This window comes from Podarcis cretensis (genome assembly GCF_951804945.1).
Source record: "Podarcis cretensis genome assembly, chromosome: 7".
In the NCBI taxonomy this organism is placed as follows: Eukaryota; Metazoa; Chordata; class Lepidosauria; order Squamata; family Lacertidae; genus Podarcis; species Podarcis cretensis.
In genome coordinates this window covers 22,813,743-22,825,155 of record NC_137176.1, presented here as the reverse complement: position 1 = coordinate 22,825,155, position 11,413 = coordinate 22,813,743, and the positions used below count along the sequence as shown (strand labels likewise).

At 43.2% G+C, this 11,413-nt stretch overlaps 1 long non-coding RNA gene across 1 annotated transcript; it reads right to left on the bottom strand.

Annotated features, from left to right (window-relative positions):
* Positions 1 to 7,528: 7,528 nt before the first annotated feature.
* On the bottom strand, positions 7,529 to 9,736 carry LOC307221021. Its single transcript, XR_013841288.1, has 2 exons — positions 9,698 to 9,736; positions 7,529 to 8,870 (listed from the first exon to the last, which is right to left on the bottom strand). It is a non-coding gene; the product is annotated as an uncharacterized lncRNA (long non-coding RNA).
* Between the last annotated feature and the right edge of the window lie 1,677 nt (positions 9,737 to 11,413).

Here is an 11,413-nt window from a genome sequence, read left to right as displayed (position 1 = left end):
GAGCTATGAAATGAATATTTCACACAAGTTACTCAATCATTTTCTTAAAAGAAAACTAATTTTCGAGTCACCTTTCTGGGGCAAACATCTAAACATTGTTTCTTCATGTAGCATCAGTAAAAGTTGATTTGGGAAGTCAAAACTAAGGTTTTGAAAAAGTTATGTAAAGTAGGAGCTAAAGTAATATGCTCTGTGTTTAACCCCTAGGAGTCTAGACAATTTCTGGTAAGGGAATTTATGTTAAGAAGCGGTTCTGAAGGACATGTTGACAGAAGATAATATTATTTATGCTTCAAAATAGTTCAGCTCTTAAAATTTTAAATAGTTCAGCTGGAATGCTGTTAAGGTGCTACACTCAATATGCCAGCAAGTTTGGAAAACTCAGCAGTGGCCAGAAGATTGGAAAAGATCAGTCTACATCCCAATCCCAAAGAAGGGCAGTGCCAAAGAATGCTCCAACTATCACACAATTGCACTAATTTCTCACGCTAGCAAGGTTATGCTTAAAATTCTACAAGGAAGGCTCAAGCAGTATGTGGACCGAGAACTCCCAGAAGTGCAAGCTGGATTTAGAAGAGGCAGAGGAACCAGAGACCAAATTGCAAACATGCGCTGGATTATGGAGAAAGCTAGAGAGTTCCAGAAAGACATTTACTTCTGCTTCATTGACTATGCAAAAGCCTTTGACTGTGTCGACCATGGCAAACTATGGCAAGTTCCTAAAGAAATGGGAGTGCCTGATCACCTCATCTGTCTCCTGAGAAATCTCTATGTGGGACAAGAAGCTACAGTTAGAACTGGATATGGAACAACTGACTGGTTCAAAATTGGGAAAGGAGTACGACAAGGCTGCATTTTGTCTCCCTGCTTATTTAACTTATATGCAGAATTCATCATGCGAAAGGCTGGGCTGGATGAATCCCTAGCCGGAATTAAGATTGCCGGAAGAAATATCAACAACCTCAGATATGCAGATGACACAACCTTGATGGCAGAAAGTGAGGAGGAATTAAAGAACCTTTTATTGAGGGTGAAAGAGGAGAGTGCAAAATATGGTCTGAAGCTCAACATCAAAAAAACAAAGATCATGGCTACTGGTCCCATCACCTCCTGGCAAATAGAAGGGGAAGAAATGGAGGCAGTGAGAGATTTTACTTTCTTGGGCTCCATGATCACTGCAGATGGTGACAGCAGCCACGAAATTAAAAGACGCCTGCTTCTTGGGAGAAGGGCAATGACAGGCCTAGACAGCATCTTGAGAAGTAGAGACATCACCTTGCCAACAAAGGTCCGTATAGTTAAAGCTATGGTTTTCCCAGTAGTGATGTATGGAAGTGAGAGCTGGACCATAAAGAAGGCTGATCGCCGAAGAATTGATGCTTTTGAATTATGGTGCTGGAGGAGACTCTTGAGAGTCCCATGGACTGCAAGAAGATCAAACCTCTCCATTCTGAAGGAAATCAGCCCTGAGTGCTCACTGGAAGGACAGATTGTGAAGCTGAGGCTCCAGTACTTTGGCCACCTCATGAGAAGAGAAGACTCCCTGGAGAAGACCCTGATGTTGGGAAAGATGGAGGGCACAAGGAGAAGGGGGCGACAGAGGACGAGATGGTTGGATAGTGTTTTCGAGGTTACCAGCATGAGTCTGACCAAGCTGCGGGGGGCAGTGGAGGACAGGAGTGCCTGGCGTTCTCTGGTCCATGGGGTCACGAAGAGTCGGACACGACTAAATGACTAAACAACAACAATGCTTCAAAACCATCACGATTTGCAGACTTTGGATTAATGTCACTGTTTGTCAAACTGCTATGCCAGGCAGAGCAAAGAGATATATGCAGAGAGAGGGAGAAAGAAAATAGAAAAAAAATTAACAATTCAACGGGGGATGGCTCAGCAGCAATGCGTAACTTTTAAAATTGTGGGAATAGCCCAGTAGCAATATGCATTTATTTGGTGTGAGTTAATTAGCTAAATAACCCTAATGATAACAAAACTAATACACACCAATAACATAAGCTTATGACTAGTAACTCACCTCCTCTGAGGTGACCAACAGAACTCTCAAGGCTACCATTTTTAAAGGGTCCTAAGCAGTCTCCTTGCAAAGTGAACGAAAATAGAGCCATTAAAAAAATTATATAGGGAATACTGTCTCCCAGGTTCCCAGTGTTAGTCAACCTCCTAACAGGCCTTAATTTATTTGACCAACCTGTACCCTCACCCTTCCCAGCCTCACAGCAGCAAGCACAATAGCGTTATACAATAATTAAACCATAAAAGCTGCAATTATTTGTTTATACATTTATATGTAGAATATCTAAATCGTTCTGCTATTAGAAAGCATTCCAATTGGTATACAAAATATTGTTATTTTGTCCACCGACAGCAGCGAGCTTTCAATAACCTTCTAAGGAATATATCCAGAGGCAGGGATTTTCATTTATATGTACTTTGCTCTGCAGTTGATGGGTGGTTAGAGGATTCACAGCAGCTATGTGATTCCCACCTTTTACTGCCTCCCAAGAAAATAAGAGTGAAATCATCATTGCTGTAATCAATTGAACCCAGCTGAATTTGTACTGAAACCTGTACTAGGGGTAGTGCTTCAGTGGGTGCAATCCTATGCACTCTCATTTGGGAACAAGTCTCATTAAACTTACTGAAGCTTGCCTGAGTGGACACATATCAGAATGCACTGTAAAAGTACCAGTTTTGGGTTAGGGATGATAGTGAACAGACCATACAGGAACCAAACTGATTCAGATGCAGCAGAGATGGGGAATCTATCACCCTCCAGAGGTTCTTGACCAGGCATGGGCAAACTCGGCCCTCCAAATGTTTTGGGACTACAGTTCCCATCAGCCCTGACCACTGGTCCTTTTAGCTACGGATCATGGGAACTGTGTTGAGAATTCCACCTTAAGGAGCAGATGTGTGGAACTGTTATGTGTCACATGTCTGTTTACATTCCAGCACTGCTTGCTGGGAACTTCCATTGTGTGTATTGCTTTTGCTTTTCCCTGTCTCTCTGAGAAGATGAGGAGAGAGAGAGACAACATGTTTCTTTGTCCTGATTTATGATTAATAAATATGTAGTTGTAGTATGCTTTCACAAGCCTATTCTGTGTGCGGAGTTCGATCTGCTGATAGTGTGCCCTGGCTTTGAAGCCCAGGTCGCTGATTTACGTTGGACCAGAGGCTGATGGGTCTTCGCAGCAGAATGGCTGGAAGGAGACGGCCCAGCTGGGGCTAGCCAGCTGGCCTTGCGGCCCTCTGCATGCCGACAAGTTGTAGGCCCAAAACATCTGGAGGGCCAAGTTTGCCTATGCCTGTTCTTGACTTACAGCTGCCATCATCCCTGACCATTGGCTATGCTGGCTTGAGCTGATGGGATCTGGATTGCAACAACATGTGGGGGAAGCATAACTTCCCCATTCCTGAGATCCTGAGATAAGGGATCCAAAAGTCCAAGTCTAAGTCCAAGTTTAGAGGTCAAACTCCAGTTCACACAATGTGAGGAAGTGCTGCAGCAGCGCCATTGTTCTCACAGGAGCCAACTCCTAGGGGCCGTGGGGCCTTCGGCCCTTACAATAAAGCATTTGAAAGCGGAGGGCCCCCACAAAGTTGATGGTCATTCCCATTCAAATGGCGTGTGTGCACTGCATCGTGTGGTCAATTTTGCAGGGTGGGGCTTATCTGGGCCCCCACAATATTTTATTCAGGTTGGCACCCCTGCTTGTTCTACTATACAGACAGCTTCTGACAGGAGACGCACTGGGATGACCGCACAGAGACCACATTTGTGTGGTTCCCTTTCCTCGAAAAAACATCAGGCAAGCCAGGACTTTGTGTGATTCTGTGCTGATGTGGAGAGCTACATCTCCACACTGAACGCTGTCCCGCATGGTGAATGGGAGAAGCTCACACTTCTCTACCGTTACACGGCATTACTGTGATTTCCAAATATATCTATGGCTTGGTAAATATCAGTCAATCACTGCCAGATGCTGTTCCTTATAGCTTTCCAATTTATTTGTCATAAAATTTATATACTGCTTGACTGTAGAAAACAACAACACTCCAAGAGGTTATTGGCATGGCAGTGGAAAGAACAGAGATAATAAGAGAATCCGAGGAAGAGCTGTACCACAGTAGAGTACAAGCAACTCCCCATTTATGTGGGGGGTTACATGCCAAGGCACCACATATAATTTGTAACTCATATATGATTTGTAACTCATAACTGCATATATTTGAAACTCCAAAAGGCAAAAACGTTCCTTTTTTAAGCAGGTCTTTGGTTGATTTGATTGACATCCTATGCCCTTTTAAAATGTAGGGGTTTTTTGGGGGGGGTGTTATTGGGTTGTTTTTATTTTGATTATATATATTGTGGTTTTATATTTTGATTTTGTTCTGTGAACTGTCCTGAGACCTCCGCGTATAGGGTGGCATATAAAAAGGTAAAAAAAAAAAAAAAAGGTAAAGGACCTCTGGACAGTTAAGTCCAGTCAAAGGCGACTATGGGGTTGCAGCTCCCATCTCGCTTTCAGGTCGAGGGAGCCGGTGTTTGTCCACACACAGCTTTCTGGGTCATGTGGCCAGCAGGACCAAACTGTTTCTGGCACAACAGAACACTGTGATGGAAACCAGAGCGCATGGAAATGCCGTTTACCTTCCCACTGCAGCGGTACGTATTTATCTACTTGCACTGGTGTGCTTTTGAACTGCTAGGTTGACAGGAGCTGGGACAGAGCAACAGGAGCTCATTCCGTCATGGGGATTCGAACCACTGACCTTCTGATTGGCAAGTCCAAGAGGCTCAGTGGTTAAGACCATAGTGCCACTCATGTCCCTGGTGGTATATAAATTAAACACACACACACACAAACACACACACACACACCATTGGAAAAGCCTGTAAACACCCTCTACACTACTGGAAAGCCTTGAACAACCCTTTTAAAAACCAGCAGCACTTACTGGACTGCACCAAACTCCACCACAATTGCTCCCTCCAAACTTCCTTGCTCAAACTCAAACTCTCCACAGGCCTCAACAGTTGGTGCAAGGGCTCCTAAGATTGTACTTGCAAAGGCTCGTGGGACAGCCAGGCACTGCTTTTGCCATTTATAAAGTCACTTCTAGGTTCGGTGTGATGTGCGTATGTGCGGTCACATGTCAATCAGTCATTGCCTATGCCTGTTTTGTATGCTGAAGGTTCCTGGTTCAGACCCTAGTGAACTGGCAATGTCTCCTGCCTGAAACCCTGAAGAGCTTCCACCATTCAGTGTAGACAACACTGGACAAGATGGACCAATGGTCTGACTTCCTGTAGAAGAGCTTCCTGCATTCCTAAGTGGTGATGGGCACTGGGAATCTCCGTCCACAGGCAATCTTTGAAAGCCAGCTGCCAATAAGGACATTTCAAGCTTCTATAGCAGTTTTGTAGCAGTTAGATCTGGCATGGCATCCCAGCAACATTCTTACATGTACCAAATACAATAATGGCACGGTTTTAAAAATAGTACTTCCAAAGATTCTCTTCCCTTCACTTGCAGAAAAGGCTAACAAATTACATAAGAGTCTTACCACACACTTTTTTTATCTTTTTAAAAAATATTGGTGTCTGCAGAACTCAAAGACAGGTTGTCTTGTACTGTTTCTTTCAGTTTTCTTTCTTTTTTCCCAAGGCAAAAGTGACATTTCATGTGTGAAGGCAATCTCTTTTGCAGCAAAATTGTGACATTTCTCTGAAATGCAGGGGGCAAACAAAGCCACGCAGAAAAGTGCTGTTATTTGTAACTTTTCTGATCTTTTCTGTAATGGAATAGATCATTGCTCTTCTAACTGAAGCAAAGCTTTGGTCGATGGGCTGAAAGCACTATATAGCTAGACAAACAATACCAGATCCATCCTGGAAGTCAGGGGGCATCAAAGAAATAGTTGAGAGTTTAGAGAGCAGTTTTCAAATATGAGATCCTGAGTATTTGTTTTCTGAGTAAACACACACAGAGAGAGAGGGGGGGGGGAGAGAGAGAGAGTTGACGTTATCAAAAGGGCAAGAGTGTGTGTGTGCTACAGTAAACAGTAAATATCAAAAAAATAGCAAGATCTCAAAAATTTAATACAACCAGAAGGTTAGTGGTTGTCCAGAGATAGCTGTGAGCAGGATTCCTGCATTGTAGTTGGTTGGGCTAGATGTCTCATGGAGTTCTTCCAACTCAACAATTCTATGATTCTGTATCTCATCTCCATTGTCTTTCCTTTGCCCCAATGGAGCCACTCTTAAACAACATTCTGTGTAGGATGGCGTTCAGCAGACAGATGAGAAAATAAATGCATGTGCAAAAGCAGGAATTCCTTGTATCTTTGGCTGGTAAAACGAAATATTAGGGCAGCTTGGATAACTGTCACCATATGGAACCTACCCCATAGCTCAGTGAAAGAACATCTGCTTTGCATGCAGTAGATCCCAGGATCAATCTTTGGCATCTCCAGGTAGAGTTGTGAGAGATTCCTGGCTGAAGCCTTGGAGAGCCACTGCGAGTCAGTGTCCACAAAACTGAGCTAGTATTGGCAGCTTCCTACATTCTTATACTGTGTACAACATGGGAAGAAACATAGTTCAATGGTAAAGGTTAAAGGTAAAGGGACCCCTGACCGTTAGGTCCAGTCATGGACAACTCTGGAGTTGCGGCGCTCATCTCATTTTACTAGCCAAGGGAGCCACCGTACAGCTTTCGGGTCATGTAGCCAGCATGACTAAGCCGCTTCTGGCAAACCAGAACAGCTCTTGCAAACGTCGTTTACCTTCCCGCCAGAGGGGTACCTATTTATCTACTTGCACTTTGGCATGCTTTCGGACTGCTAGGTTGGCAGGAGCTGGGACCGAGTAACGGGCGCTCACCCCATCGCCGGGATTCAAACCGCCAACCTTCTGATCGGCAAGCCCTAGGCTCTGTGGTTTAGACCACAGTGCCACTCCAATGGTAGATGGTAGAACTCAGTAACAGAGCCAAAGCTTTGCATGCAGGCAGTACCAGGCTCAATCCGTGCCATCTCTAACTAAAAGGATCAAGTGTAAGGTAAATGTATCTGTCTGTCTCCTCTCTCAGAATAGACAACACTGTGTTGAATTGGAAAAAAAAAATGTTTGATATGGTATAGGCAGCTTTATATGCACCTGTGATATCAAACCGCAGTTTGAGGGAGAAAGGTGGCAAGGCACCTAGGATTCAAGGATCTCCCACAGAAACCTACAAATGAAGAGCTTCATTTACTGAGGTTCCTAAATAAAAAGTAGCTATATTTTCATTACAAGTTCCTGCATTCTCAATTGATTTGACTCTGATCAAACCAAGAACACAAAAGTGAGGTTAATAATACAGGCACCTAGTAAAATGGTATGGGGATGAAGGAAGAAGGGAAACAGTAGGTGTTTTGAACCTGAAGGAATATTTCTAGAAAGGAATAATTCTGCTAGAGGACAGAACAGTCAGTCCCAAGCAACACAAATGCCGTTCCATTTCTCAGCATTGATCGGTCTCTGTACCTTTAATATTATTTATAGAGATTTTGTACAGTGAAACATATATCCATTTTTATATGACACAGTGCACAATGTTCACAATGGAAAGCAACTGACAAGTTCGAGCTTTCCATGTATGTTTAAGGGATGTCACTCCCATATATCAAGTGCCATTTCTGCCATTCTTAGGGCCCGGTCCAATTATTTGTAGTGAGTTAGAGATGCTTTGCCAGCACTTCTGGGCCAGGAGGGAAGAAGAGGTGACAAGCAATTGCCTTTATGTGGAAAGACTTGCCTCTGAAAGGTACCATGTGTAGTTGTAACTCTCAGACACTGCAGAGCAGATATGGAAAATCTGTGGCCCTCTGGATGCCATCAGTTCCAATCAGCATGGCTAATTGTCAAGAATTTAGTCAACAGCTAAAAGGTTACAGGTTTCCACCTATTGGCAGCACCTCCACCTGGAGGCCGAATCATCATCATCATCATCATCATCATCATCATCATCACCATATCTAGAAAATACATGAAGTTAATACGCACCATTCCAAAATAACAGCATATGACCTTGCATGCAGGCTTACAAACAAAAATTATATACGCACAATTGCCCTTGAATTTGCATATCAAAGTATGAAGTCAGATTTAAACAGTACATACATTCTGAGTATTTAGGAATGTGGGATAAACTACTGTGAATATTAAAATATATAACTCTAAAGACCCCCCCCTGCTTTTTTTTTTATTTTCTGCAAGAGTTCTGGGTTCAGGAGAAGGAAGGGAAACTCAGAACTCACTGGGTGACTTTCAGCATTTGTCTCCACTGATCCTCAAGCTATGCTAAATCACATGATTTTTGTGACGATCAAATAGGGGTTTGCTGTTCAATGTTAGAACATGGATATAAATTGTAATACAATACACTAAAATCAAGTTGTTCGTGGCTGTGGGCTTTATGTTAGGGTGGGAGGAGGGATTGCGATGAACTTTCATGTGATGGCCATTTATCAGGTTGAAAAAGAGCATTCAAATGCAGACAGGCTACCATTGACTAATCACCCTTTTCTCTATCTGGGCCTGTTAGTTCCATGCCCATCTGAGCAACTCCTGACCCATTTCAGGAGAAAATTGAGGTTAAAGGGCTGTCTCCTTCGTGGTAGGCCCTGCCAAGTTAAAACAAACCTTGCTTCCCTGGAGTTCATTTTATGTAAACTCCCTCTTGCTTTAAACGTCAATTTGAAGCATGGTTCCAGGCATTAGATCATCCCTTGGTGGGCAGGAAGGCAGGGAAGCATCTGTTATTAAAGTCTGGTGTTCTGATAAGTGAAACACATGGCTTCTTTTCATATAAAAAAAGGGTGGGGGAGAGAGAGAAATACAGTGTCATTTGTTTCTTATCTGCCTCCTCCTTTCAGTGAAGATCTAAGCATCTTAGAAAAATGCTTACTTGTTATTGGAAAACGGGTGTGGGGGAAGTATGGGATAATAGTAGGTGATATGCTTTTCATCCCATTACAAGAACTCTAAGATATGCTTTTCATCCCATAACAAGAACTCTAAGTAAGCTAGGGAAGCCGGATCCCCAGATATCTTACACTTTCAACGATCCCTTTATTTTTCTAGGAAAAAATGGTGCTGGAACTCAACATGAACGTCTCCCTTGTAAAACAGTGGCTCCAAGTCCCAACCCAGCAAGGCAGTCCAGAAGGGTACCATTGTTGATAGTATCGAAGGCTTCTGAGAGGTCAGTCAGTCAGTTTTATTGCACATAGCCAAAGGCTGCTTCAATGTACACAGAATCATTCGACAATTAAAAGAAAATATACTGGATTGATACAAAAGACTTAAAACATTTATATTATGAAAACATTACGTACTCTAAACAGAGCTATTAAAGTACCCCAATATACAAATCAAGACATTGAAAAATAAAATTCATAAGCTAAAATCATCACATGGCCACTAATATATCAAAAAACAATGTCAATTAATACAGTGTGCAATTTATACTCGGAGTTTGGTGACAAAGATAGAGCATAGCCTGATGTAGATAGATAGGGTCAAATAAATTCATCTCCTTTACAGTTGATGGCTACCTTGGCTATATAATTTGCTCTAATTTTCCTAGCAGCAGTTGCAAAGAGTGCTACACGCCAGGTCACATACTTATCTGTGTCTGCGAGGAGATATAAAATCATGTTAGAGGCTCCCAAACGGGATATTGGAAACCGATCAATAATTATCCATTAGGGACTAATTCAGGAAGGGCTTTTTACATCATCCACAATTATGCATCTTAGAACCAACTCAAAGGGTCCTGTACCGACCACCTGGAAGACAGAAGATGAATCGCTTGCAACATTCTTGTGAGTTTGTTTATTCATTTTGGACAGATTAAGGGGATGAGTTACAGTGAAAGAATGTGAGGACTGCTGCAGATTCACTGCTGCTCAGATCACTGGACCAACCCCACTCTGAGAGATAAAGATGACATCCATCAGAGGAATTTCAGAACAAATGGTTTAAGTGCAATCTGTCACATGTCTGATATTCCAGGTGGGCTGTAGAAGGAGAATGGAAGAGCTGCTCGCTGTGTTCAAGGTGGTGCCCTTCAAATATTGTTGGACTCAATTCCCATCAGTCCCAGACAGTGGGTCAGAGTTGATGAGACCTGTAGTCCAGTCACATCTGGAGGGCCCCACATTGGCTATCCATGTTTTACAAAGTAAATCCAGAACCAGTGGAACTGTTTGCCAAAAGCAGCAAACGCAGAAGGAAACCGTTCCAGTAATAGGAAGCATGCAAGGCTAATACAGTGCAATGATCAATAGGTCATTCACAATGAGTTTAGGCTCACAGTTATGACTAGTGGTTGCCAATCCTCCACCACACTGGACACGCTCTCTGCTCAGTGTTCTATCATGATGAAGAATCAGGCAGAGGAAGCTTTAGAAGAAGGGAGTGGCAGACACCAGTTGCTGCTCCTGCAGTTGTGTGTTTTGCCACCTATAAAACTGGGGGTGATGTTAGACCAGTCCTCTGTGCTTTTGACACACAGCAGTAGTGGGGGTTTCTTTCCAGCCCGAGGGTTGCTTTCCCTGTTGGGCAACCTCCCAAGGAACACATGATAAGGGTGGGTGGGGCATAGGCAAAAGTAGGCGGGGCAACAAATGCAATTTCCGACCCCCCTTTGTCCATTAGGCTGGTTTCTACCCTTACTCACACCTCCATCCTCCATTCTCCATCCTCCATCCATAGACATTATTGCAATTCAAAGATACATTCTAGCCAGGCAAAAAACCACTTGGTGCAAAGCAAAGTGAGAGGTGAGGCTTGTGGGTAAGGAGTGTGGCCTGCAGAGAATTTGAGGGGCCAGATAACAAGGCCTGGAGGTCCGCATTCAACCTCTGGGCCTCAGTGTCCCCAGCTCAACTAGTGGGACAAGTTGGGAGGACATTTCCTTCACACCTAGTTTGGGCCCTGTGATGATTTTTCTTGTTATAACGGGTTGATTTTACTGATGCGCTTGTTGCTCATTTTAAGAGGGGTGAAAAACAGCTTTTTTAAAAAATGTCATCACTGTATTGCTTTACCCAATGTGGAGGAAAGGTAAAGCACACTATTGTTCTTCCACCATCCACTACAACCACACTAGGTAGTTCTGTGATCTCCTCCATTTTAATCTAAAACAGCATTTATTAAGCTCTGCTGCTGTGAGGCTGTGGAGGGAGCCATCATCCCGCAATTCTGTCCCTCCTTGAAGTTCGCACAATCCTCATTAGTGCCAATTAATAGGCAGTGAACGGAAAAGAGAATCCCAGGGTGTTTATAGTTTTCATTTCTCACACCAATGCATTTAAGGAAAGTCTCATAAAGGAGATT